The 27,514-nt window shown below is 41.9% G+C and overlaps 1 protein-coding gene across 2 annotated transcripts in view; it reads left to right on the top strand.

The window, feature by feature from the left end:
• Positions 1 to 628: 628 nt before the first annotated feature.
• Positions 629 to 27,514, top strand: part of SLC45A4 (solute carrier family 45 member 4) — a 70,122-nt gene continuing 43,236 nt past the window's right edge. Inside the window, exon 1 of one of the 2 annotated variants that reach the window (XM_075495350.1) lies at positions 629 to 703. The gene's annotated coding sequence lies outside the window, so the exon portion shown is untranslated. Of the gene's footprint in view, positions 833 to 27,514 lie in introns of both variants that reach the window. The other variant, XM_075495349.1, reaches the window with a different exon arrangement.

Genomic DNA, 27,514 nt, shown 5'->3' with positions numbered 1-27,514 from the left:
AGGCAGGATGGCACCTCGCATGTGGCCAAACCTGAGGAAAAGGTGGTATTTTTCCTCATGATGAAGGAAAATTTCGACAATTTGGGGCTGACGTGTTTGCAGTATCTCACGTAGGGAAGGGCGTCCGCTCCAGCACTTGCGAAGTTGCTACGTTTGGAGCTGTACTTGGCACAACTTTTCCGGTCGGGAGAGGGGCTCCAGGCCATGTCGCCACCAACTTTCTGTGGAAAACGCTCTCTATCTCGGTGGGGGCTAATCAGGTGGCAGCCTCCAACCGCCCTCAGGTCGCCGCTCGGCGACTCAACGGGCTCCCTTTCCGGCCAGGAAACCCCCTTCGGCCCCGGGAGAGGGGCCGGCGGGCTCGTCCTTCCCTCCCGCGGCAGCGGGAACGGCCGCTACACCTGACCCGTCCCCGGCCGCCGCCCCCTGCTCTCCCGGGCTCCCCTCAGGCGGGAGCGCCGCCCGCGCCCCCCGCCCCTGGGGGGATGCCTCGTCACCCCCGTAGCCCGCCCGCCCGTCGCCCTAGCAACGCCCCCCGCCCGCCCGCGGCCCCCCGGGCCACGCCCCCTCGCTGCATATTCATGACCCCCGGCGCGAGGAGGGGGCGGGGAGGGGGCGGAAGCGGAAGCGGGAGACGGTTTCCGAGGAGCCCGGTATAAAGCGGCCGCTGGTGCCCGGTGTCGCCTGCCGCGCTCGTGCCGCCGTGAGTGACCTCACCCCTCCCTCCTTCCCCCCCCACCCTCCCCGCCGGCCGCCGCGGCCACCTCCCGGCACCGCCGCCTCCCCCGCCGCACGGAGCAGGTCCCGGGTGCAGGGGGAGACCCGGGGGCAGGTAAGGGGGTCGGCGGGCGAGGGGCTTCGGGGGGTGGTTGGGCCTCGGAAGGGGGGGGACGGACGTTGAGCTGTAAGGGGTGCCTGGAGTGAGGAGGTGGGGTGTGAAGATAAAGAGCGGTTGGGGAGCTGTGGGGTGAGGGCTTGGGGCGAGGGCGACGAGGGGCTGGTGAAGGCGAGGAAGGGCTTGGGGCGAGGGCGACGAGGGGCTGGTGAAGGCGAGGAAGTGCTTGGGGCGAGGGCGACGAGGGGCTGGTGAAGGCGAGGAAGGGCTTGGGGCGAGGGCGACGAGGGGCTGGTGAAGGCGAGGAAGGGCTTGGGGCGAGGGCGACGAGGGGCTGGTGAAGGCGAGGAAGGGCTTGGGGCGAGGGCGACGAGGGGCTGGTGAAGGCGAGGAAGGGCTTGGGGCGAGGGCGACGAGGGGCTGGTGAAGGCGAGGAAGGGCTTGGGGCGAGGGCGACGAGGGGCTGGCGAAGGCGAGGAAGGGCTGAGAAGCTTTGGGGTGAGGGGTATGTGGGGCTGTAAAGATGGGAAGGGGGTGAGGGAGATGTGAGGCTGCAGGGGGGAAGGGGATGAGAAATGAGGGGGGAGAGTGAGGTGAGGGAGACATGGGGCTGCAGAGGTGGAAATTGAAAAGGGTTGAGCTCTATGGTGAGGGATTGGGCCAAAGAAGAAGTGGGGCTGCAGAGGTTGGGAAGGGATGAGGGAATGTCTAGGATAGTGAGTCCTAATGAGGTGAAGATAGGATGAGAAAGAGGTGGCCGAGTGTCCCTTTGGGCTTGTATTGGTGGTGAGTATGCTGGAAGAGGACTTGACAAAGGGACCAAAGATGGAAATTAGTGTAGACTTTCAGACTATTAAACTTCACTAGTCTGCCATTTGAATAATTCCACACTTAATCTGTAACCTGATCTCAATGCTTTACCCTAAAGCAGTTGAGTCTCACCTCACCTAGTCTGATATGATGGTGGGAGAGTACTGGGGGAAGAAATTACTTAGCAGTTAACTCTTGAATCTCCCATGAAAGCTGCAGTTTTCCTTAACATCATGTTATCAGTGATTTGCAACTCTAAGATGCCCTAATTTAGCACCTTTATCAGGTGCAGAAACTGTGTTTGACCTTGAAAAATATTCTCCCTGTCGGGCAGTTTTCTGTTGTAGTGATTGGCCTCCAGTATCCTCTATGTATAGAGGAAAACAGGAGGGGAGGAAAAGATCTAGCCAAGGCTCTGACTTGGCACTGGGTGCAGTGAGTGAATCAGTGTTGCTAGAGCTTGGCTAATGCAATGAATTACAAATGGGAAAGGATAGGAAAGATATTGCAGGATGTTGAATGTTGGACAGAGGAGGTAATTTCTTCTTCAGGAAAGGAGAGATGTTACAGGAACTAGACCTACAGGGAGAGGCAGCACTGTAAGTGCAGAGCACAGACAGATAACTGCAACATTTTGAGGATTCATGAGAAGAAACTGTACTGCTACGGCATTCTTACTGCTCCAGTATGATCTATGTCATGTTCCACTGCCTTGATCAGACAGTGCTACTAAAATATTTAATGAAATATGGCTTGAGCAGGCACTTGAGCTCAAAGAAAGAGCTGGTGAATATTTTCTGTTTTCCTCTAGACGTCAGGCTTTTTTGTAAATATCTGGCAGAAGTGGTTGCTGATGTGATTGCACTGACATAGCTTGTGTATGCCTTCTTCCCCCATGCCAGTACTGCAAAAGATAAGGTCTTCCTCGCTTGGTTTGTTTAATGATTATAGTGGACTGATGAAATGTTCAACAGGCCTAATTTTTCCCTTCCTAAATAAGGAAAAGGGCTTCAGATAACAGATTAAGGTATTTAGTTGACACTCTGGCTATAAATGCTTCCAGAAGTACTTTTTACTGTAAGTTTGAAAAGCTGACACTACCTTAAGCTCCTAAAACTGCATCCAGTAGTCTGAGGCGTCTGAAAACATCTATGAATTCCTGTGTCTGTCAAAGGTAGTGGCAGCTGCTGTCTTGGAAGTGAGAGCTTCATTCCTGTATTAATGAGATTAAATTGGGTATTTAAGGGAGTTTTCATGACAAAATAACAATTTCCATGATGTAATGGATGTGATCAGTGGAACAACTTCTATTTTAGTTAGCTATTTGTAATATCAGAGGCCAGTTTACATGGGCTGGCTTGTGCCTCTGAGCAAGGAAACGATAGCAGTTCTTGCACTCAACTATGTATGACTGAGGCATCTTCAGTAAAATTGAAAACATATGGTTCTATAGATAACCCTCTTGCGTAATGCGTGTTAACTCCTGTGGGAACCTGCTGCTCTCTGGGAGTTTGTCATTGAGAAAGGAATGAGCAGTATCTGCTGACATGATCTTGTTTGGATGTTATAGGGGCTACCTGCAATTGAAAGCAGTCCTCTCCCTCAAAGCTGAAATGTCTTAGGAGTTCGGTCTGTTTTAAATACACTTGTATTGTACTGGCTTAAGCTGACAAGGGAGGATGTCTTCTGCTGGAGGTGTCCTTCACTAGTGGTGAGAAGGTGGTTGGAAGACTGACATAACTGGTGAACTTGCTGCTCCTTCTGTGTCATGTTACAACAAAATTCATGAAGTGCAGTTTTGTTCATGTGCCTCTTCAGTGGAGCAACACAAGTGGAATATTTACGTGGCTTCCAAGGTAGCATGGTGTAACTCTGAAACAATACACGTGTTTGTGTGTTGAAGTACATGGGACCTAAACTTTCAAACTGAAGCAAATGTGTAGCCTGTTTGAGGAGCTTTCCGAAGCAACTGCCTTTCTTCTGCCATGTGGAAATACAGGCTCTGAGGAGCTTAGAGAAAGCAGGCTGAATTTGGACCCATCTCACAAAGCTGTGACCTCAGAGGTTAATTACCTTTAAACTCACTCCAGTCCTGGATTCACTGACAGCTAGAACGTTAGGTCTTGGTAATTTAATATTGCTCTGTTTGTGTGCTAAGGCTGGAATGTGTGGGCTCTGCCTCTATCCCTGTATAAACTTGTTGTAGATGGATCATTCCTAAAAGCTATGAGAATACTAACATTGAATGGTAGCAGCAGAGTATTTCACCAGTGAAACTGTATCTAACATTCAAAAAACCTTCTTGAAGTCAAAATGTGTTGCCAACTGAGTAGCTTAGAAAAGACGCTTAAGCTTTGAGAGGCATCTTATAAATGCCTAGGTGGGAAGCTGATGGCTGAAATGACCTACTAGCTGCTAGATAATGCCTGTGGTTGTGAATACAGTTGCATGTAACACTTCTGTAGTTTCAGCAGACACTGATTTAAACAATAAGCAGTTCCTTTACACAGTAGCTTATCTGTAAACTCTGCCTGTGATGTATTGCTGTTGTTCTTAGTAGAACACCTCATGACTTCAAGCTTCAATTCCTAGAGAAGGTAGCCAGTTTTGCCCACAGTATGTGAGCACCTCTACTTGTGTGTTGGGCAAAAGCAGTGAAACCCTTTCACATTGCCACCTGCAGCTTCTTACGATGGGTGGTTCTCTCTGAGCTTAACTAGCAGTCTGTACCTCTGTTGTTACTCCTACAGTAGAAGCCACCCTAAAATACTTGCATCAAATGATGAAGCAGTGTGCATTGAGCAACAAGGCACATGCAGTGGTGTCATGCTTGAGATAAGAAGCTTTGCTTGCACTTCAGACTGACTACAAGGTGATGGTTAGTGTAAAAGCATGCTGAAAAGAGGCAAGGCTACTTGAGTTGAAATGGGGCTTTCCAGTTGATCTGCCAGGAGAGCTGCTGTGGAAGTGATGAGGCTGTCATGTGATGGAGGGGGAAGCTTTAGCAGCTTGCAGAGTAACTGGTAACATGAAGACCTGTTTGTGTTGCATTTTAGTTTTGCAAGGGTCATTCCCATGACCTTTACATGTAATACTTGCGAGATCCCAGGCTGTGCCCTCGTCCAGCTATAGGCATAAGATTTGTCAAAACTACACTGACAATGGCATACCTACCTGTGTGTGCAGTTGTTTCCATTAGAGAAGGCTTAACTGATTTGATAACTATTCTGTTAGAGCTCCTGGTCCTTCAACTTGTAGCACACTGTCAGCCTTACTAAACAGCTTCCGTTCAACAGCGGTTAACTTGGGGAATACAGAGTGCAATGATTGACACTTGGCTTATTATACCAACAACTGATATGATATGAGTGTTTGAAACAATACTTTTCCTAAGCAGAGCATTATTCCTGCCTAGTAACTGCTTTGAGTCCAATAAACTTTTTAGCAGAGCTGTGTATTTAAGTTGCCATACAGAAGCAGAAAATACAAATGATTCTGGCAAATCCAGCTGCCAGAAAGTTGAAGCAGAATGCCTGCTGTCAGGGTGAGTGACACCATGTGTGTAGCTTGACAGATAGCTGGTGTTTCAGTTTGAGAGTCACCTTCCAGATGGGAGATGTTGGACAGCCCAGAAACCAAGCTTGGAAGCAGACACTGTTAAGCTGTGGAGCTCTGTGCTGTGAACTAGAGACTTTGCATGGTTTTGGTAAGCTGCTGCTGGTCAGGTGACTGTTTTACAGTTGGCAGCTTATCAGTTACCCACACATCTTTCATTTGGGTCACAGCCCTACTTGGAGTAACCACCCAAAACCTCCACTGGTAAAGGATATTATGTCCTCCAGCTGGGACTGGGAAGGTCTCTTGAATCCCAGCACTGAATAGTTACTGCTATCTTGAATAAGCTGGTTATTCTGTTCTGCTTCTGTATCACAGTTCATGCCTCTGAGTGGAATAAGATACTCTGCATGAAAAAGAGCTGAGTTCATACTATTAAATCTAGATCTCCGATAGAGTTGCTGGAGACTGAATTTGCCTCAAGTTAAAAGCTGAACTTCAGGCATCTCAGCAATGGATTCACAGCACTGCAGTGTCTGAGTCACCATGTGGTTTGTGTACTGTGAACTGCCATCTTAGGGAAACTGGCACACAGTAGCTTAACTAAAGCCCCTTAGTGCTGGTATGTCCAACAAGTGCTGTAAGTCATTTAGATTGCGGCTGGCATACTGCATTATAACAACTTGGGAGAAGCAGCCAGGTTTTCTCATCAAACTTGCTCTTGGTGAGTGACTGTGGCAAGCATCAGGATGCAAAGCTTTCATTGGGTAATGATTTGGTTTGGCTTAGGAGCTGCTTCTGACCTTGGTTTGGCTCTTACTGGCATGTAGTCTGCTTGAACATGAATCTTAATATATAGGTGATGGGAAGTTGGTCTCTACAACATGGACAACTAATAAAACTCTTAAAACCCAGTTAAAGCTGGGGAAGACTTGCTTTCTAGGACTCCCATCTGTGAAGGATATTAAACTAGTCTCTAGCTTTAGGATACTTGACTGGCTTGACTAGCAGTCTCTTTTGCAGTGTTATATGAAGACTGACTAATCTAGGGGCCTGAGGTGCTCTGGGAGTGGGCTGAGACTGACTTTCCTTGCAAGACTGAAATTGTCAGTCAATAGCTGCTACTCATGTAGCAAGGCATAAAAGAGTAGGAGGTAAACAAAACTTAGCCCTAAGGAATAGACTGAAGATGCTTTTAAGAATCTTAGCAGTGTGTAAACAGCAGCAGGAAAGCATTACTCCTGAATTGTTTTGCTAAACTGTATCTTAGGTGGATTTTATCAATGTTCTGGGGAGAGAAAGACTGGCGCTCTTAGCAGAGTGGAGAGAGAACCTAGTTTCCTCATCTTGTATTAAATGAGAGCTCTAATGTTTTTGTAACTGAAATTGAAACCAGTGTTATGCTGACCCTGCATATTTTCTATCCTCTGCTGGCTGGCCTGGACTACTTCTGCATGAAGTATAGTTCATTTATTTTGGAGACTTGAAAACAAGCCATTATCACCCTTTGGTGCTGGATAAATAAATGATCTAACTGGGGGCTGAACCCAAAGCACTCTTTTTGTAAAAGCACAACTGCATGTCACACTTATTGTCTTCATTCTGTCCTTGAATATATGATCAGTCTTCCTGGACCACATCCAGAAACCAGTGGCTTAACCCAACAAGCAATGACTACAGAACAGTCAGATTTCTATGCTGCTTAATTTCCTATCATCACTTATATGCAGCAAGCGGTCTTCCAGAATATACTTAATCTGAGTGCTGTTTAACCTACAACTTGCTTATCAATCATATGGGAGTACAAATAGGAGGAGCAGGAATCAACTATTAAAGTAGTGTTGATGCTGGATCTTTGCTTCCAGGTAACAAGAGCTTCAGGGTTTTTTTGTGGGGAGGGAGAAGGCACACATGCAGGGTAAAAATACTCCTCCCCTTTTCTGAGGGAAATATCTGAGCAACTACACTGGCCTGTGCAGCCTGGCTCTGGGTACTCCCAGAGGAGTGATTTGACAGTCTGAACTATTGCTCCTTAGAGTAGTGTGGCTGGCCAGCGAACTCCCAAGGGTTCAAAAAATAACCCAAAACAAATGCACAACTTGCTTTAACACTAACACATCTAGTGCACATGTCCTGTTTGCTGTCTGAAATGTGTCTGGGGGAATCGGCTCGTGATGTAGGTTTGTTCTTGTTCTTTTTCTTGGCTCTTGTTCTGCTTCTGACTTCAGTGTAGAGAGGGAGAAGGCTTGCTTCTCAGTGCAGGAGCTATCCTGATTGTTTCCAACATCATAGCATTTGTGTGGCTCTGGCTGCCATTCACACTGGTTGTCACAGCCTTAAAGTCAAAACATTTAGCTCCTTCAGTAGGCTGAAAAGGGGAGTGACTTGACAGTTATCTGTACCCTTCATGCTCCTACAGTTATTGCTGGCCTTACTGTTGGAGCTTTTTCTGCTTTGCTTTATAATCACCTTTCCAGTTCATCATCTTCCAGGTATGGTCTGTTCAAAACTCAATATGCAGGTGCACAGTAGTAGATCTCTTGGTCTGCTGGAGAAATGGCATTGAACCATAGAATGTGTCCTCTTCCAGATGGTCACTCTGGGATAGTTTGCATGACAATTCAGGATACCATTTGAAAATACGCCTTTTGACCCTATAGTGCTAGTGGGACCTCTAATCTTTGTATGCATATGAGCTGGGCTGGAATGCTAGATGAAAGTATATCTACCATGGCCTTTCAGCTGTGTAGTAGTCCCCAGTTAAGCTATGTATAAAAGGGTTTGGGTTCCCATCCAGTGAATCTTGTGCTAGCATCTTCCACAGATGCCTATTCATCTAGTGGGCTTGATATTAAATTGTTAGTAATTCACTTACTAGTTATGTAGTGATGTACGATAGAATGTATGATAGAGCCTACTAGTCTGTCACGGGGTATTCTTAGCCTGCTCATGGCTAGATCTAATTAATATCACTTTGTCTGTGTAAAACCTAATGTGTCTCAGGGATGTTCAGTATAAACTTGACTCTGTACTCCTTAAACAGATTTCTTTGCATCCTCCTACCTCTGCAGAAGTCGCTTCATAGAAAACTACACTTGCAAAAAAACCCACCAGTGTTTAGTAACTGCAAACTACTAAACATGTATGTTCACCAGACTACAAACTTCCAGCTCATTCCAGCAGCTCAACACTGTACAGTATTTCCCTGAGCTGTACTTAGTAGCTTTCTCTTCCTCATTAACTATGCTCCTAAATGAACATACTTTCCAAGAGATCAGTTCCAGTTCTGTGTTAATGCTGGTTACTGAATAACTGGTTGTAATGAATGCCTAAATTTATCATTGGTACAATAATACCTACGCTGTTCCCTTAACTTCAGCCTCTTTCAGAAGCTTTTGGTCAACAGACTTGCTGTCTGGGTGGCTTTAAGGAGTCTGTGTAGGTATTTCTAAATATCTCACTTGCAAGATCGTTCAATGAACTTGACAACAAGTTGCCTTGATTGCAGATCACAACCTCATACTGCCTGCTCAGAATTTAGTAATTGATGTGTCTCTGATGGCACTTGCCAATCTTTCATGTTTTAGGGGCTTTTCCACTGACAAAGCCACAGCCTGGTAAGTGGCCCATGGTCAAACATTCCTACTAGACAAAGCTTTAAGTCAATACATAGCAATTACTGTATATTCAAAGACAGAATATACACCACAGCTTACAAAAGACAAATTCTTTAAGTGAGTGGGGAATAAGACTTCACATTACATGCAGAAATTGCTGCAGACCAAATGATTTGGAGATCTTGCCTCTAGGAAATAGAATAAGAAAGCTGCTGCAGTTCTGTGCTTCAAGCATTCTCAGTAAAATTGCTTTGTGGTTGAAAAAAGTATTCTGACCTAGAGAGGTGTTCTAGGAGGAGTCTTGGTAATAGTTCCCCAAGCTTTAATATTAAGGGTATATTGTCTAATAAGGGCAGAGTCTAATGTTAATGTGTTTAAATACTTCAGTTCTGCATTTATAACATTTCCGCCATGCAATATACTGGCATCTTGCATCTAAATTAGTGTGGTCAGGGTGGAAGTACTGTGCAAACGAAAGCAATGCTTTGTTTATCTCCAGTAGCAGCATTCAGTTCATTAATATTGCATCTACCTGTAACTTGGAAAATGAGTGGAAGCCTGCCAGTGACAAATATTAAATAAAAACGGATCTCTTATTTTTGCTTCAATGACTGTCCAGCATCCTTTCTAATTCTTACCTGGTGTGGCTATGCTAGTGCTATTATAGTGCTTCATTTTCTTGCTCACTGTTGATGTAGGGATTAAGTAACTTCCTCTTTAATTGTCTGGGTAACAGTGATACCTTTTCAAATAACAATAAGAATACTGGCCAATTCTTGGCTTTTGCTGAAGAAATTTTTAAAAATATTGGACTAGACTGAGAGTGAACCAGGAAGCCAAGGCTGGAAACTTCTCAGCTCTGTTGTATCTGATAAAGAAAGCAAGAGCCCAGAACTTTCCTTCACTAATTTGTTAGCCTCACAGGACAAACTGTAGCTCCAAGTTGTTTGTGAGCAGCTAAGACTAAAGCTACACAGGTCTGTCTCTTTGGATCTGAAAGGATTTAGGCTTGTAATAATGCTGTCACCCTTCCAAGGTTGCAGGAAAGAATGAAAATATAGAAGGCTTACATGACCAATGAATATATCTCAAATTGTTTATATCTGGGCTTGTAGTTTAATCTGCATTCCCCAGACTTCTACTTAGAAGGTTAGGCACAGATTTAAATTGCAGACTGGGCAGGGAAAGCCTGAAGGTCTGGGTAGCTTTTCTCATCAGTTATGCTGTGAGTGAAACTGTGCACCTATGTGGGGAGGATGTATAAAAAGTGACAGACAAGTGTCCACTGTTCATGATCTAGTGGGATTTGGAGTATGGCTTTAGTGTGTAACTACCACCACTTCTGAAACCAGCTTAATCACAGCAAATGGTAGTCACACCTGCTCCTCATGGTAGGAAGTGTTTAATAGAAAGCATGTGAGAAGGCACATATGTGTTCAGTTTTTTGTTCTTGTTCAGTTTTTTCTGTCCAGCAAAGAAATCTGGGATCAGGCCACTCAAGATCCTCCCCACATGGCTGGGTATGTTATCCCATGTGTGTCCTAAAGTAAACTTGAGTTTATTGGAGTAAACATTTCGTACTGAATCTGGGAAACTTGTGTCTATGCTAATTTCAGTTCCATGTTTTGAAGGCCAATAACAATTTATTTGCAGAGTTTTGCATTCCATGCCAGGGAAGGTTGAAGCCTGGTTGAAGCTTATTGTTACAGGACAAGTATTCTGTCATCAGGGAAAATACAGGATATAGTTGCACATTCTGTATTCATCCTGTTTCTCCAGACTTCATGTATGATGAGTGGTGAGCAAGGGCATACTAAGTCCTCAAAGGAAGGTGAGCTGAGAATTTTCTTAGCCAAAACTTTTTTGGCTTATCTGCAGTCAATGCAAACTGCAGTGTGTATAAGTAGGGAGGACTTTACAGGTACTACATTAATTCTTTTCCTGAAGGATTTATTTTTTTCCTAGTTAATCAATAATTTGTTATCCCCTAACTGTCTACCCCAATTAAGTTAACTTAAGCTAACTGCAACTTGATTGAAAGCCATAATGCAAGTTAAGGATAGTAGTGTGTCACATCATAGCTGTTTTATTGTGGAATTGCAACTTGGAAATTTTAAGTATTTTTTGGCTTAAAGGTTTGAAGCAAAATGGAAGTGACCTTTTGAACTATGGCTGTCTTACTATATGGTGATCTGTACTTCTCCAGAGGAGTTCAGGGGTCACAAGTCTGCCCCTTTATTTTGAAGAAATATTTTTGTAGAGGAAATAGGTCAAACTTAGAAATTTGCTACTGGAAAAACAAACTTAAAGTTCTTACAAGATAATAACTGCATTTCACTTAAATAACAGGGATGTGGTGCCCCTGTTTTGTCTTAAATCTTGACTGTTACACAAAGCAATATTAAGATATTTCAAGTCTATTTAGGCTCTTAAAACCTAAAACATTTAAGTTATCCTTAACTGCTCATTGCTTTAATCAAATCTTACTCCTCCCAAAAATCTGGCAGGTGACTGTTCAAACAGTAAACACATTAGCTTATTGCATAAGCTGGTACCATAATTGGGAAAGTAAAATGACTAAGCACAGCATTCTCAGTAAAGCTGTCAAAATAAAATACAGCCCAGAAGGGCAAGCTATACTTTTCATTAAAATAAGCTTCAACAACCATGAAATTTTTCACCCTAAGGGCTTCTTCACTCTGACAAGTGACTAAAATGTGAGATGTCAAATACATCCGTGTGCTGACCAATAACTTGCATCAACTTTAAGATCTTTGTTAGTCAAATACTAAATGTATTTTCTTGTTCACAAGCTACAAGAATGGAATAGTTTTCTTCCTCAGCTTCCTGTGTTATTGCTGAAGGCGTGGAACTACATATGCAGGACATGTAAATGTCCTTTATGGAACCTGGTAGCTAGGCAATTGTGTGTGTGCTCACAACTGGAGATGCAAGAATTGCAAGGAGCAACCTCAGCTTCTAGAGCCATGAGAAGGTTATCAATGAGTGTGGCAAGGAAGGAGTGAACTTGCTTTTTGTCTGTCTCATGATGGATAATACCACTTCTGTTACTGATAGCATGTAGAGAATATGCTATAATCCTGGTTACAACTTGGGCCAATCATTACTTCTCTGATGGAGAGATCACTTCATGTTGTCCTTTCAACAGCTTTTGCATTTGAAACCTACTGTCAAGCCTCTGTTTAAATAAGTAGAATAATCTCATGCCTTTCAGATTTGTAGTCATGTTGTCTGGCTCTTGTCCTTTCTATTTCCTCCCCCAGCTTTTTCTAGTTGGCTCAGTCTGTTTACATACAGCATGCTTTGTTCACTGAAGTGTTGGGGTTGAATGTTGTTGTGCTTGATGAGGAATCATTAGTCATGTGAGGTGATCCTTATATATATAACACTAGGACAAAAGTAAGAATATATGCTTTCAACAGGATACTGACTTGGGTTCTACCTCTTTACTATAATCCACAGGTCTTCCTGAAAAATGTGTAACCCTTCTCTAGTTAACCTGGTAGCAGGAGCAGTGTTTGAATTAATATTTGCTGGGTTTTTTGTTTTTATTTCAGATTGTCCTTTGCAGTCTTACAGATCTCTGGTCAGTAAGCCTACTCTCAGTGCATGAGTTGGTGATACTTCTGGACTAACACGAGAAAGGTCCTGAAATACTACTTAGAAATACTATTTTGGAGTCAGCTACTCTTCATAGCAAAAGTTGTGGAAGCTGTTGTAATGTTCTCCAAGTCCATCCGAGTGTCCTACTGACTTCTGTGGTGGTTTTGTCTAAGATTGCCAGAGCCTTAATATAGGGATGTGTGGCACCTACTACTGCTTATTAATAAGACCTGTAAAATGCTACGTAACTGCTAATTTATTAAAACCTTCATGTGTTTCAAAGTAGGGTTTTTCCTGGAAGACTTCTTGAGTGACCAAATTCAGGCAATTCCAGTTGTCTAGAATTGATTCTGAAAGTCTCTAACTGCAACCAGAGAAGGCCTATTAACAAGCCAGCCAGTATGCCAAAGTGCTTGCAACAGGCTTTTTAGAAGTTCTAGGCAAAATTAATGTCACCACAGTAACTCTGCCTGTTGTTCAAAGCCTCATTCACTTGATATTTTTGGTTTGCCTGCTTTTAACAGCCATATACTTTAAGCAGGTGTAACACTTTGAATACTTAGGACTAATATGTACATCACTGTATCAAGGTAACAACTTTTTGTCGGCTCTTCAAGGACTTAGTCAAGTACATGGTAAAGTTGTTCCTTAATCTGAATGACAAGTCTGTTAATTCCAACAAACTGTTGTCTATAAATACCTTGCAAGCAGGGAACCAGCCCAAAGCAGAAAAATAATTCAGGGGCAAATGTGCTATCCCTTATCAACTCCATGTGTGATAAATGGATTTAGCTAGTTCTGATGTTAGAGAAAGGAATCCTGTAAGTGTTAACTATCTTCATGGGAACTGGGTTGGAAGCCAAGCCACTATCTTGTACCAGAATAAACTGATAAGAGAGAGTATTCAGTTAAAAGTAGAGTAGTTATTTAAAGAAATAGTCTGAACACCTAAAACTCTTTTGAAAAGATGAGATCAGGTAATATGCAGTATTCATTCAAGTACTTGACTTTTGTTTTACAACTTCAACTCACCACTTTGTTCTAGGAATTATGACTGTCCTGTTTTCCCCCACAGATGTAAGCCTGTGATTTCCTCTGCACCACAGAAATAAAGAATCCCTTTCTGAAATTTAGCTAGTCAAAGACACCCAACAGCTTCAACCAAGTGTATGTGTGCTCACATCGTACTTTATCTGACCTCTGCAAGTGATTAGTGATGCTCCTTGGGTTGCTGCTGTGGGCAGTTGTCATAATCTCCTGGAAGATGAACATTTATTTATTCATCTGACTCTCAGTCAGCTTTGAAAAATGGAGAAATTAGTATATTATAGCAAGTAGAAGCCACCAACAGTTGATCAGGAGTGACAGATCAGGGGAGCTGGAAATGTAACATCTAGAATACTGTAAGGTCAGGCTCAGCTTTCCAGAGGAGCAGTGAGAAGGCTCTGCATCCATTATACTTCTAGGATCAGAGAACAGAAAGCAATGAAAGCTTAAAGCAAAGAGCTGAATGCCCTAGCTTGTGGTATGCCTGTTCTCAACAGCTTCTGCTGAACCACAAAGAAGATTAAACCAGAGCAAAGAGTAGAGGCTAAAAGTCTTGTACCAGTAATTTGCTAAAAAAGAGGCTAAAAATCTTGTACCAGTACTCTACTATATGAGCAGAGTAGCAGAGGTGAAGCCAGACTGAATGCAAGTGGAGCAAGATGGGGAAGAGTCAGTGGTGCAACCACAAACTGTAAGAAGCATAGTAAAGGTGTGTGGATGACAGAAGATGAATGGGGAGCTATTTAACTATCTTCGTGAAGCCCATGCTATTGCTAGGTGTTATTACTCAAGAATGGTCTAATAGTTTAGAGAAGGTTCCTGTCAAACTGAGATGGGTAAGCAGATAGCTTCAGTGCATTAAAGGCAGCATTCATTGATCAGCTCTCAATTTGGTCAGTTCTTCCTCTGTTCTGTGAATAGCCATACAACCCCTGAGGTAGGAGGTCCCTTAGTGTTAGGTGCGTGTTAGACTAATCTTAAAGACTTCTCTGAGCAAGACATTGCTATTCCTATTTATCCTTCAAATCAACAGTCAAGAAATTTTACTTGCTACTCTTCAAGCTGTAGTTGGTATGCATTTTAAAAAAATGTAAAGGAGATACTCAAAGTCTTCATCTATATTCACTTGACCAGTTCTGGGGTCCTGAATTTAAGTTGTAGCTGTTATTTACATTGACAGTATACTCATATAGACTATGGAGTCCCTTTTATTTTCCTTCCTCTGAAGATGGCTTACGCTAACTGCATGTGTCTTTTGGTGTCTCTTTAAACAATAAAGGCACAAAACCAAACCTATTTTGTCAGGTGTTCAGGTTGCTACTTATTTCTGTATCTCCCAGCTGAATTTCCCACTTGGCTTGAGACTTCAGGATCTAGCCAGGGTAACAGAATGAGAAAAATTATTGCTTGTCCTCTGGCTCCAGTGAATGCACTTCAGAGTAGAGGATCTGATGTCTTTCGGAGGATATCAGGTGTCTAGTAGGACAACCTGCCAACTCAGCTGTTGCACTGAAGTATTGTGCTATTCTGTGTACTGAAATTCTGGCATTTCCTTCATTGTCCTGCTCCTCCCATATGCTGCCTTCAGTGCCTGCAAGTATTAAAGCAGCTCTACCTACCTACAGAAATATCTGTGATACTATCTGACCACAAATTCATTCTGCCTCTGAGAATGATCTCGAAAGGTATTCTAGCTGGTATGCAATTAGCTGTGCATAAAGAAACAACCACTAGATTAGCTTTGTTTTCTAAACAATCAATCATGCTTGTATAGGCTGAACTTCTTACTACCGCATTCTTTATGCCAGCAACCCTCTGTCTAGAAAATGACTCAAGTCGATCACTTTGAGTCTTACAACTAAATGAATGTTGGCGATGATTTGTTGGCTTTAAATACCCTTTTTATGCAAAGAAACTCTCCTACTAGAAAAAGCCTGCCTAGTCCAGTAGAAAGTATTGCAAAAATATTTTGTCCTTACAAACATTGAAGAAAAGATGTTTCAGCATGTGTAGAGTGAGTAAACACTGAGGATGTTCTAGATAATTTAAGGCTGCATATCTGGTAGTAACCTCCAACAGAAAATGCTTGTGAGAGACTAGATGCTTTTCAAACAGCACTTGCTCTTTTGTTTGGGTGGGAGGGGGGTGGATAATAGCTCATAAGGCCAACCAGTATTCAAGCTAGTTAAATGTAAGTTAGCATCTCTACTGCCTGCATGGCCTGCTTGTGGTAATCCTGGCTGGCTTGTAACAAATAGTTATAGTGCAGCTGACAAAACCGTTATGCTGGTTCCTCTTAAGCACTCTGCCCCTGGAAAATGTCTCTGTGGGGATTTAAAGGGGCACAAGATCATATGCTCTAGATCATATGATAATGCTTACAGTTGCATGGATGAGATCTGCCCCATCTCACAGTGCAGCTTTGTCCTTAAAGGATTCTTTAGGTCATAAGTAAAACTTTCCTTGAAGGATGGCAGCTGTATATTTTTGCAGCAAGCATACAGGAAAAGTTGATGGACTGACAGAGCATGATCAAATTGTCTGAATGTGACAGGACTAAACCTAGACTATGAGATGAGTTTACTTCCATTTTGTGACTGTCAGCTGTAAGAACTGCTGTAGTGATTGCACCGATACAACTGCAGTCTATAAAAGTGCTTCAGCTTTGGTACCGAACTGCTGCAAGTCTCATCCTGTGGTGGTCCAGATGTATGCTGTTAAAGTGGCATGGATGCTGGAGCTTGTGCATCCTATAAGAGGAGAGTGGCTGACAGTCATTCCCAAATTAGGTAAAAATACCAAATTCTGACAAGCCTTTGCCAAGTGTTTCATACAAAGTCACAAATGGAAGAGGTCTGTGTCCTCTAAATATTTCCCTGCTAGCAGGTCTTTATGTAGCGAGTCCAACTGCCAAGCGCTTGTTAGCCTCTTATTATTTTAGTGTGGGTGTCAGTAAATATCTTATCCTGCCAGTTCTAACGGTTACAGCTTGGCAAAACACATTACTAAAATAGCATTCGTTCATAGTCCAAAATCAAAATATGTCCTGATCAAGCTGCTCATAAATGTGGCCACCAGCTTTCTGCAGGGCTGCTTATAAACCAGCTGTCTAAATCATAGTACCTGCACTAAAATTTTCTAAAACGGATGGTTTTTAAATACTGTATTGGCCAAAGTGCTGTCTGTTCATTACCTGTATTTCTCCTAGAAGGTGTGACTCTTAAATGGTGTCTTTTGCCTACTTTGCTTAAAGTAGTGTTTGTGGAAGTTCTTACTGTATTGTGTTCCTAAATTCTGTAGATATGGTCTGAAATCAGTGCAACCCTTCTAAGCACTGATTTATCCATATTATTGGCTGAACAGTATTCCTCTGGTATTCTTAAGGCTTATTTTATTAATTATTGGTGTAAGAAGGGATTCTTAATTTTGGTTTCTTTATTGTACACCTTACTTAAAATATGGGCTATGCATCACTGCTAGGTCAGTTAAAATGTTTATTTAAATATAATTCAGAAACTAAATCAAATAGCTATACTTCATGGCAATGAACATAAACATGTCTGTCGTGCTGGTATTTGGGAAAGTCTGAAACTGGTGAAGGGATCTGCTCAAGTGCTCTAGCACTTTATGGAGTGTGCTTTCTCAATGCTTGTTTGTAATCACTTGTGCTTCAAAAGGGAGGCATTGAAGATGTTTACCAAAGGTGCTGCACCATAAAACTGCTGCTCTAACCTATAGCTGTTGCCTCTATTGGCACCACCTAATGCATCACAGGCTGGAGGTCACGTAGCTGAGAGGCTGCTATTTTACCACACCCTTTGCAGCACAGTTGCATTAGGAGGAGGCAGGCCTCCTTGGATGCCAGGGAGGAAGTAAGAAATAAAAATTTCTCTCTAAACACCTTTATTCCTTTCTTTCAATACTATAGCAGTTAGCTCCATTTTTAACACCTCATCAGGCATGTTAGAATATTTTACTTGGCCCAGATGGAGGGAAGCTATGTGAAGCTGGGATGGGGAAGAGGCGGAAGGGATCTCTCCTTTATGTTGACAAGAGACAGTTTCCAGCAATCATGCTGAATCAGTGTGGGCTCAAGCTGCAGGTTAGGCTGTAAATGGTTGCTTATTACCAAGCAATCACAGTGTGCCAGTTGATCTGTGAATTATAGAATTGTTTAGGTTGGCAAAGACCTTTAAGATCACCAAGTCCAACTGTTAACCTAGCACTGCCAAGTCCACCACTAAACCGTGTCTTGAAGCACTGCATCTACATGTCTTTTAAATACCTCCAGGCATGGTGACTCAACCATTTCCCTGGGCAGCCTATTCCAATGCTTGACAACCCTTTTGGTGAAGGCATTTTTCCCTAATATCCAATCTAAACCTCCTCTGGTGCAACTTGAGGCCATTTCCTCTCGTCCTATCACTTGTTACTCGGGAGAAGACTGACCCCCACCTTGCTACAACCTCCTTTCAGGTAGTTGTAGAGAGCAGTAAGGTCTCCCCTCAGCCTCCTTTTCTCCAGGCTAAACAACCCCAGTTCCCTCAGCCACTCCTCATAAGATGGCAAAATGAGAATATTTAGTGCAAGATGACATAACCAGTTATATATAGTTGTTTACAAACCCTTTGGAGAATCTGAAATGTGAGAAACCCTCTTCTGTGTTGTTTTGGTTTTCCTCAGAGGGAGTAATTATTTCTTCAGAGTTAGTAAAATCTGGCCAAAGCCTAACTTCTCCATCTTTTTTGGAGGGTACACAAAATTCTATGGATGCTTTCAAAAGCTTACTGTAACAGAGTTTTCTGAGATTGAATGATGGTAATGCATTTAGGGACTGGTAATTGGAGACAATTCCAATGAATCAGACTTTGCAGATGTTAATGATATGCTAGAGGAAGTCAGTTTATGAAGATCTATGCTGTGCTCTTTTTTGTCTTGATCTATTGAATAGTTTCTTTAATTGTCTAATACATATTCTGGCAGTATTTGGGTTTCTTAAGTGTTTACAGCCTGAAGAAACCAGCCTGCAAATTTTCAGAGCAGTGAATATAATTGGTTCAAATGCCAGTACATGAAAATAAAGTATTGCACTTTTCATTGCAGGTATAGTAACATCTGCAAGGAATATCTAACTTTGCATATACAGACTAAATCGGTCCTGGCTTGACTGTTGTTATGGATGAATATTCATGCAAAACACTAGTCAACCTATTCTAGAAAGTATTGCTCATTCTGGAGAGTAATTTGCAAATGGTTGTGCTGGTACACTTTTATTTCCCACACTGTGCAATCAGGAGGACAGCCTTGGAGAAAGAACTTGCAAAAAAAATGCTAGTGGCAATGATGTACTGATAGTTAGGATTATTCTTGCACCACCAGCCCCACTGGGTTAGACATTGTCCTTCCTTCTGCCAGAAGGTAAGATCGTTCCAGTTAATCCACTTGGTGATGTATTAAGATGATCCCTGATGATAGCCTTAATTTTGTTTTCCTGTGTCCTACCTCACTGAGACAGAGGGAATGAGTCGATTTAATTCTGATGGGAGATAACTCTCATGTTCAACATGGCTTAAGAACTTGAGGATCTTTTAGTAGGGCATGCCTAAGCTGGGCCATACTTAGCTTGTGCCAGACTGAAGTTTGTGCCTGTCTGACCAAATTAGTGGATTTTCTTAGTGAAAGTTATTTGCAGCAGTGTCAGACCATAACAGCATACTTGCACACTGGTCTGAGATCTCCATCCCCATGAGTTTTTGAGTTCTTGGTGCTTATGTGGTGACTAGGTGGTTACTTTTTGGTTTTGAAAGTACTTAGAGCTTGCTGTCTTGCCCTTAACCTAATTTTGGGGGTAGAACCTGCTACTTGGAGATCCAGCTGTCACAAATAAGGCATGCCTGTGTCTTTGCTGTAGTGTGGAACTGCTTCTTAGTGCCTGTTTTACCAGCATCACCAGTCCCAGCTGTTATGTTTTCCACTAGCTGGGAAGGCTTCTCTGTTGCTATTTATGCCCATACCACCTTAGCTGTCTACTTGTTTAATGTATCTGTATTAATAAACATGAGGGTAACAGGAGCATATATGAAGTTTTTTACATAGCAGTAAAACAAAAAATAAGTTTAATCAGACAATGCTACCTCCCTACTTTAAGAAAGTGAAGTGTTTCCTACTAAAAACAGCAGCAGCAATGATTTAACAATGTAATCTGATCTAATATTAGTAACAGCCTGTGCCTTTAGGGAGCAGTATAATATCCAATCCACTGAATAAAGTCTGTCTCACATTAAATTCTGGATCCCTTTTAAAAAGATGGCTTCCCAGAATTGTTTCACTAATTTCATAAAGACCCATGGTTTCCTACATCTTTTTCCCACTAATATAATCAGGTTGGGGAAATCACATTGGCCCCCAAAATATAAAGAATGAGGAAATAGTGCTGTCTGACAAAGATGTTCTCTCTGATGTCATGAGGACATTCATCTCTCCACCTTACGTCTTAAGCTTTCTATTCCTTCCCTTCTGTCTGGGCAGGAAAAAGCACATCAGAGGAGTTTGTCGTGCACAGATTGCCATATGGGACTGCATCACCACATCTTCCAGCAGGAACCAAAAATCTTACTCTTGGTCATTTTCCAAGTAAGCTGGAAGGGGGTGGAAAGAGGGTCCCAAGAAAGCAAAGGAGCTTCTAGTCAAGGCCATGCTTTATGGAAAGAAGTAGCCAGGAAACCCTGTAGAAGATTTAATACTGGCAGAGCTGGAGTTGGAAGCCTGTTTATGTCAGGTTTTAATAATTTCTGGAATTTTGTATACATACCAAGGAAAGGGTGCAACAAGTCTTAACCCTTTCAAAATGAAGCAGCACACAGCCTTACACTTATGTTTTGGGGAGATTGCTGTTTGGGTATTTTTATGGATTTGTTGGGGGAGTTGAGGATGTCAGATATTCAGCCTTAATAGCCGGAGAGCTGCCAGGATCATTTGCTTCTCTTGGATGAGTATATTTTTCAAAAGTTATGCCCCAGCTTAAACAGCAAGGCAGAGGTTGTAAAAGACATCAACTGGATTACAGTGTGTGAAGAGTCCTGAGGGCTGGCAAAAATTTGCATTGCAAGAAGTGGAAAAAATGCTGCTTCTCCATGTGGGGTGGATTGCTCCATATAGTCTTCACTCGCAATATGCTGCAGCATGATTTCTACTCTCCCAGACTTCGCTTCAGTGGCCTAAATTGTGTGGTAGCCTCAGAAGTAGGTCAAGATGCAAAAGCACTGTGCTGGTTCCAGTGGCTTTTTTTTTTAAACCAATCTCAGGTTTCAAGATGAACTTGTTAAAAATCTCATCTACGCCTTTGTTCAGTGTCAGTCGTAGGGTTGCTTAGGCACGGTATCCTTGTAGAACAAGCTGGTGTATGCTGTTGTGTTTCAATGCCTTTGATTACCCGAATGATGGATTAAATGTTAGGACATGTCAAATGTGGTTCTTTATTGCACCCAGTTAGCCTTAACCTTTTTTTCCTTTGGCAGGCTTTTAGTGATTCAAAACAGGTTAGTCCAGTTTGATGTAAGACTATTTTAAAATTAGAGGTTGACTTTCCTCTTAAGATCAGGAGTAATGTAGCTCACATGTGGGACTGTTGTTAGGTAATATGTGGTATAATTGCATTTTTTAAAAATTATTCCTGAGCAAGTATAGTCATCCCCCTCTGACAGGGTTAATACACTTCTGTTTTTAGAAAGCAGTAGCTAAAAATCTGTGTTTGCATTTAACTGTGAGGAGTCTTAATGGGAATTTAAACAACTACCTGCCTATAATTGCTGCCTTTTTGAACCAAAGGCCTCATGACTCTTATATGATGGTACTTCTAGAAAGTCGCAGGATTTTTTGAGTCTAAACTTTTATGAAGGAACAACATAATCTGTCCACAGAAGGTTACAGCCCCTTTGCTGAACTTCAAGTACAGTAGTTGCATGCATTTGTCCAGCTGGGCCAAAAACTCCAGGTATGTTTTCTAGATGCTTTTCTTCCTAGTGCAGTGGCTGAACACTTCAGTGTCTTGACATGGGCCAAAGAAACTTCCCCTGTGGCCAGTTCTGTTACTATAAACAGCTGGTAATAATTAGCAACAGAGCTGCAAAACAACTGAGGAGAAAATAGCTGCCTGTTGGCTAAGCAAGTGGTATTCTGCCTTGCATCTGGCAAGTACTAGGAGACAGAATACATGATAGCTCTCACAGCATGACTGAAGATCCTTCTTCTGCCTTCTGAAAAGGTGTCTTGAGCTGGGCAGGGGAGTCTGCTTTTTGACCTTGTAGCCCCAGGGATCCACTGACAACTTCTTTTCTGTGAGCTGCCATTTCACACTGGCTTTGGGTATTCCTACCCAAAGTAATACTTCTAGCTGCCCCTATTCCTCCCTTCCCCCATTATATTGATATGGATCCATGCAGCTATGCAATCAGATAAAACCAATGTGACTTTATAAAGGATTTTTGTAGCTGCTTGGATGTGTTTTTGTCAGCTTAATTTTCAGCCAAATCAGTTGCACTGTCTGGTTTACTACTTAGATGCTTGTGTGGCTGTGCAGGAAGGGGTGGGAGTAAGGAACCTGGGGCAAAGAAAAGGAAGAACAGCCTGCTGCTTTTAGAGGAAGTACTTGTTTATGCCAGCTTCAAGTGATTGAGAAACCTATAGTGTAAGCAGTATAATAAGCTGGTAATGTATTTTGTGATATTTCTATGCAAGCAGCTGACTGTAAAACAAAACCACCCTTGCTAGCAAAACAGGCTGTCCTAGGAAAAGTATAGTTTGCCATTGCAATTTGAAGCTGTGATCAGGTTTGTACTGCAGAGTATCTGTCTGGTTTCAGCTGCTACTACCTCTGTAGCAGTGGAAGCTGCTGTCCCTATGGCAGATCTGTAGAACAAAATTAATTAGGGGGAGCCATCTGTACAAAACTGGTTGGATTGGCATCCGATGGAATAATTTTTAATGTATTTTGAGAATCGACAAGCTTTTGTGAGGTGGTGTAGCCATGCTTGCAGAGGGATGAAGGACAGCCTTGCCTTTAAGAGCAGCTCTTTCACAGCAATGTGCTATTGCTCTGTTGGTCTGGTAGAGCACCAGAGGATTTGAACTCAAAACATTAGTAATTGTCCTTGGACAAATGCCATTTTACTCTTGCAAAGGCACAAGTCCAAATGATGTATCGTTTTGCAAGCCAGTCAGATGCTGGAGCAGAACCTGGTGTCCATTTTGCATTTAATTGTAGAAGGAATAGTAAGTGATGTTTGTCAGCAACATAGGGATAGAAGTGTTCTATCCAAACATTTAGTGTGAGGAAAAGCCAGATAAACTCAGAATGCTTTTCTTTCCAATGCTAATATTAAAGCTATACTTAAATCAGTCTAGAAACTTTTCAAGAGATGGCCAGGTTATTTGAAAACCTTAGCATAAACCAACATGGTAGAAAAGTATTTGACAAATAAATGGAATGACTGGGCAATTATAGGCTTGCCAGCCTAATGTGATTCACAGGTGAAGTACTAAGGTTACTAGCATGTATGTCTGTGGGATGTCCTCATTGATGAATTGAAGGACAGTAAGGTGTAAGACTCTAGGAGGAAAAATCATCTTGTCCTGTTAGACTAGCAGCTTCTGGACTCAAACTTCTTTTTTCCAGTCAAACACTTACATATTTCATGAAGTAGAAGTACACCTGCCTTGGTTTTTTGTTGTTTATGGTTTTCTTGATGTGTCATGCAGAATGTCACATTAGGATCTGTTGGTGATCCAATGACAACTGTGACCAGAATCATTAAAGCCTAGTTAAGTTCTGGAAGAATTAGTTTTTAGCTATTTTCCTTTAAGTTAGTGGTAAACAATGAAGACATTTGTATGCAATGATGGCTCAAGGTATCTCTTCATCCTTCCTTTTGGTGTCAAGAAGGTAGAATTCTTTTAAACTGGAGAATCTTTGTTTTGAGCTAGAGTATTTCCTACATTGCCAGAAAACAATTCCTGTGGAGAAAAACTAAATGCACTTCACTATGATTTGAGGAGACTTTGATCAATCTATATACTTGCATGTAAAAGAAAATAATGATAATGGAAGAAGCAGATCTTGGAGACATGAGATGGCTAAATAAGTTACTGGAAGTTAATGCAATAAACTTTAAAGACCAGGATGAGAGAAGGGTGTAGTTTGCCTCTGCTCAATCCCCCCCCTTGTTCCCTTAGATATGCAATAGTTTTTGGACAGAACTGTTTCCATCCTTTTCAGTTTGCTCATTCCAATTTTTTCTTAGGCCATGCTTATTTTTCCCTTCAGAACTTAGGATTTTGTAACTAGTGCACACCTACCATGTTGAAATGAATTGTTTCTTACATACATAAATGTCATAAGGATTGCTTAATGGCTTCAGAGGAGGAAAACCCTGCTAAAGAGTTGAAATTTTCTCATGGTATCCAGTTGGACCCCTTTAACTGTATCTACTTGCCAGGCTTTATTACTGCTTAATAAAGTGTGTGTGATTACCTGAAACTTGCTGCATACTCCATAGCTTAATTAAAGTCATATGCTTTGGCACTGGTTCAGAAAATCTAGTTGTTTGTCAAACAGTATGTTCCTATTCCTTGTAAGTGAGAGATCTGGAAACATGCATTAAAAATAGTTCAGTCTTAAAAGACTTGGGCAGGACCACTGTTAACCCTGTTTATTTTGGGATTGATGGGTGTACTACCAATCTTTTGACCTCCAGATGATGGTATCACAAATGCAAAAACACAGCTTGTCAACCTCTAAGTCTAAACTTACAGAACATGCTGAGAAGTGTGATAGAAGTCGCTTGCCCAAGGCATTGTGTTGCATAATTGTCTAGCGTGAGCTTTTTGTGCATTTCTAGTATCTTGAGGGAAAAGAAAACCACTGAATTCTGGGGGCTGCAAATATGACCTATATAACTCTTCCTCTTCTTTGGAAAACCCTAAAGAAAGGCAGTAATTTTCCTCTGGTTCTTCGATGATTCACATGCTTTATCTGTGAATACTACCCATTTGAGGCACAGGATTATTGTGAGATAGCCTTGTCAAGCCTATAACATCTTGTTTTGTGTTTCACATAGTCATGTTATGACTTATGCCTAGATGGAAGATAGATAGTAAAAGTATAACAGATAAGATTACAAGCAATTTGAGCAGCTTTTATAAAACTTTGCTTACAGATTAGTTTTCAGAATATATTACTTGCCTGTTTCGTTGAAATATTAACTACTGCTTTATAGGTTTTGTCATTGTTGCAAAGGGGCCAAAGGTCAAAGATGTGCAATTAGGTTGAAGAGCTAGTGTAATCAGTCCCCTCCTCTCATATACACTCTGCAAGATCAGGAATATTTCTGTATCTAAACTTCTCTTCATACCCAACCTCTGTACAATGCCCAACATGAACCCCTTTCCATGGCTGAAATTCTTCATTCTACTTCCTTATTCTTTGTTAGTCATGAAAATGCCTTTTAAAACTTCAGGGAAAGTACAGTGAAAGTGCATGGCAGAATGGGGGACATGGCCTCAGCTTCCCGAGATAAATGCTGTCTCGTGTCAGTTTACATTTTTAAATTATTTTGTTTAGCTGCTATGTGGCTGGATGGTCAGAAAGGTACTGATGGAAGGGAAGCTGTCTTTCTGACACAATTTGCCACCATGCCTCTCAACATCTGTTTGAGGAAGGGATGCCAGCCCTCAATACTGAGTCTGCTTGAATGACAGATAAAATGTAAGCCTAACTCCTCATTTCTTTAAAAAATATAATAATGCTGGCATGTTTCTCTGGACTCCTCATGCAATGAAGCCTTTGAACCACATGAGTAAAGGGACTGTATTGGAAATTACCATGGATATTCAATACTACAATTAAAATATATATACTGTCAATTCAGGTTTGGTTTTACTAACCAACAAACATGATAAAATACTTGTGCTAGATGCAGACATGGGAGCATGCCCTCTTTGGTGTATTAATCCAGCTCCTCTTTAGATGCTGTTTACTTTGGAGTTCTGTGCTGCATAAAAGCTGCTGTAATATTTACTACCAGCAGGTAAATGAATTTTTCTCCTGTTTTGATAAGGAAGAATGCAACTGTTCAAGCTTGCCAAATTCAAAATGAACTTGGAAAAAGCAGCAGCAGAATCTGGATTGCTCTAAAATTAGTATGAACACAACCTAGCAGGCCTTAAAGAACTGGAAGACCTTTCTGAGAGAGAGGCTCTTGTTAGTCTCTGGCTTTTGTATTAGCCATGCACTTGGAGTCAGATGAAAGTGCTGCAGGAAGACTAGTGTTATGCTTACCACAAAATTGGCATAATGGAACAGTAATTCTCTGTTCCTTTAGATAAAACCTGTCCATTGTGCCTCTTGCCATTGCACTTGAATACTGTAACTGCTTTTTCTGGCATGTTTAAAATATACTGTTCTTATCTGTGTCAATTAGAGCTTCAAAGTCTACCTCCATCCATCATCCATTATCGCTGTCTCTTAAATTATCTGATCACTCCCCATCATCTTCCACTTGAAGAATAACTTTTTCAGTCATCCCTTAAGGGTCTTGCTCAAATGGGCTAAATCTCAGATACCCTCTTTTGTCCTGCCTCTTTATCCTTTCCAGTGCTCCCAGCCTGGTGTCATCCTGCTTGCGTATGCAGGCTGCCCCAGTGCATCATAAAACATTCTGGTGTGATGAACTGCCTTCCTCTCCGTGCCTCATTCTGCTACCCTGTAACTGTTAAATGAGGTGTTTAGGGAAATTGAGTTAAATCCTTCATAGATGGTGACAGGAGGGGGAATTAAGTATAAGAAAATGCTAGAGACTTTAAAGCTATCTTGTACAGGAGTGTTATCCATGACCTTTAGTCTGTAATACAACACATGTTCTGAGTGATTTCTGAATAATAAGAGCTGATATGTAAACTTTTAAATTCTACCAAATGCAATTTTGCCTGAGTCTGCCAGCGATTAAACATTTTATGACTAGTCTCCAAAATAATTGTTCCTATTCTAGAACCTGTATTTTGTAGGTTTTACTCACCCAGAACTTGTGTTATGGAAAGTGGATGTGTGTGTTTTTAATATACACAGTACTTAACTTCATATTTATGATAAACTAATAGCCCTTCAAGGTTTGAGTTGAAACCTCAGACACTACAGCAAAGTAAGAGAATCACATCCCTTCCCCTCCTGATGCGAATTCAACACTCTAACTACTGGAAGGAGGCAAATGAACTCCGTTGCATGCAGGAGCTTAGCAAATCCAAACCCTGACTGGTGGAAAGAAAAACCTTCATAAAAACAGGGTGCTTATGAAGAACTTGAATAAGTACCTGTCTGTGCCATAATTCAGTAACCCTAGGCACTGCATCTCAACTCCTCCTGTTAGTTCTGAGTGAGTGGAGAAACGCTTTCTTGAGTCCTTTTTATTCTGAGTGATTTAATGCTTATAGATTAAAACTTGGAACTTAAAACTCAGCTTATAGCACTTGTATTCAGTAAGTTATTTTAACTTCTCTCATGTGATTTGAAGATTTGACTAGCTCAAAAGCAAATTATAGTATTGTTACTGAGGTGATCAAATCTGAACTCCAGTAATCTTGGGGGAGTGTGGGAAGAGGAGAAGCCCAAACCAAAAAAATTGCTTTTGAATGGAAGAACAAGATACACACAATAAACCCACTGGGGGTACAGCTCGAAGGAGGGTATCAACAGGAGGGAGTGCTCAAGATGATGTTCCCATGCTGTGCTTTTAGTAGAACAGTGTGTTGGGTCACACTGAAAGGGTTCCTGTTGTGATGTGCTTTAAACCCCAAACATGTCATCTTTTTCCTTAAGGCTCATTTTTAGGTTCACCGCTTAATGATCTGGTTTGTGCTCTAGCCCACAAAGAGTTTTTGTTGCCACAACTGAAGGGGCAGTGAACTGCAGCGTGGGGACTTCTTAGGCCAGCTTTGCTGCCAAAGCCAGCATCTCGTGGAACCGTACCCCTGAGGG

The sequence above is a fragment of the Mycteria americana genome, chromosome 2, assembly GCF_035582795.1.
Source record: "Mycteria americana isolate JAX WOST 10 ecotype Jacksonville Zoo and Gardens chromosome 2, USCA_MyAme_1.0, whole genome shotgun sequence".
NCBI lineage: Eukaryota > Metazoa > Chordata > Aves > Ciconiiformes > Ciconiidae > Mycteria > Mycteria americana.
This window is presented reverse-complemented; position numbering and strand designations above follow the sequence as displayed.